Source organism: Pteropus vampyrus, unplaced genomic scaffold (assembly GCF_000151845.1).
Source record: "Pteropus vampyrus isolate Shadow unplaced genomic scaffold, Pvam_2.0 Scaffold72, whole genome shotgun sequence".
Lineage (NCBI taxonomy): Eukaryota > Metazoa > Chordata > Mammalia > Chiroptera > Pteropodidae > Pteropus > Pteropus vampyrus.
The window spans coordinates 4,452,061-4,453,704 of NW_011888853.1; positions in this window are offsets into that span (position 1 = coordinate 4,452,061).

Genomic DNA, 1,644 nt, shown 5'->3' on the forward strand with positions numbered 1-1,644 from the left:
TGCTCCCGCAGACGAGAGAGGAGGGACACAGCGCAGGTGAAGGGACATGGGGGGGGCACAAGGTTGAGTGGTCCCCCCCACTCTGCCTCTCGACCTGAGAGCTGAGTGGCACCTAGCCACGGATGTGTGTGCGTGCGTGTCTGTGTGCGCACGTACGTGTGTGCGTGCGCGCACGTTACATGCACGACCGGCCCCAACCAAAACATTATTTCTCGACAATTCTATCAATGGCACTTTCAGCCCTTAAAAGCTTGGAGAGGGTCAGAGGCAGTAGATGGAGGACCTGAGACTCAGCCCTGCGTCTCTGTGCCCAGAGAGGGGATGTGCCTCGCTCGAGAACGCACAGCTCTCCACGCTGAGGCCGGAGCCGCGAGTTTCTCACGTTCCCACGTTTTCACTTCCCAGTTGCCCACAGGGAAAGGCCATGTTCTGTTCCCCAGGGACGTCCGCCCTCCGCTCCTGCCTCTTTCTCCTCCTCCCCCCATCTCAGTCTCTGCGATGCAAGGAAGGTGCTCGCGAGCATCAGGCCAGGGGCACGGAGACCCCCAGCAGGTCCTGGGGGGCCCCGCTCGCCAGAGGGCCAATGAGACACGGGTGGGGGCTGAGAAGGCCGACGTGGCCCCAAGGCCGACGTGGCACGGGCGCCTCGCTTCCGGGACAGAAGCTGCCTATGCAGGACACCCAGCACAGCGTGAATTTTTGGGACATGCTTCTTTCTCTTGTTCTTCCTGGTGCCTCTCGCCCTCGGCCCCCCCAGCCGTAATTAGCATGACTCACAAACCAAATATTCTGGCATTGAACTTCACCCATCAAAACAAAGATGAAAAGAATTTCGTAGATACAGTTGTGCTGCTGGGCGTCTTCCCTTGAACATGAAGTTGCCACTGCACTTCTGTCTTCCAGGGCTGGCCCCTTCTGCATGTCTCTGGTCCTAGAGCTGGGGGCGGCCGAGGCTCTGGAGCCTTGGGGGAGGGGAGGGGGTGACAACTCAGGAAGAATAGAAAGGTCCCAGGTCCCTAGCTCTGCTGACTGACTGCCTGGGGCGACTCTGCCTGCCATCCACCCAAGAAAGAAGCCGGCCTTTCGGCAGCAGCCTCATTGCCCCGCCCTGGGAACCCAGAGACATTTCATTGGGGGTGATGGCCCTCCGGGGCGCTGCACCTTGGTGGCTTAACCACTGTGTGGGCCGAGGGTTATTATATTTTTCCTGTTTCTACCGGCTGAGATCGACTTAAAGTCAAATGAGACAAGGCGGCTCCCTGGACAAGATCCCCGGGCATCTCCCTGACCCCTCCACAGCGAGGAACCCTCTGCCCAGTTAGAGACCCACTGAAGCCTGTACAAAGTGCTTCCTTTCACAGTGCGGCCCAGAGAGCGGGTCCCATGAGGCCCGGGAGTGGGGATTCCCGGGGTCCTGCCCAGGGCTCTGTGCTGGGGTCCACAGATGTGAAGAAGTGGGGAGCACTGGTTCCTTCTCTCCTCCCCGAGCCTCACAGCGAAACTCCTGTGGATGCAGCCCGTGCCCTCTGACCCTCGTCTTCCTGCCTCTCGGGGACGGGCTCGGTGATGTGAGCAGGAGCGTGGGCCTTCGAGCCCTGTGGAGGACATTTCATCTGTGGGTCCTCATCGAGGCCACAGCTGAGA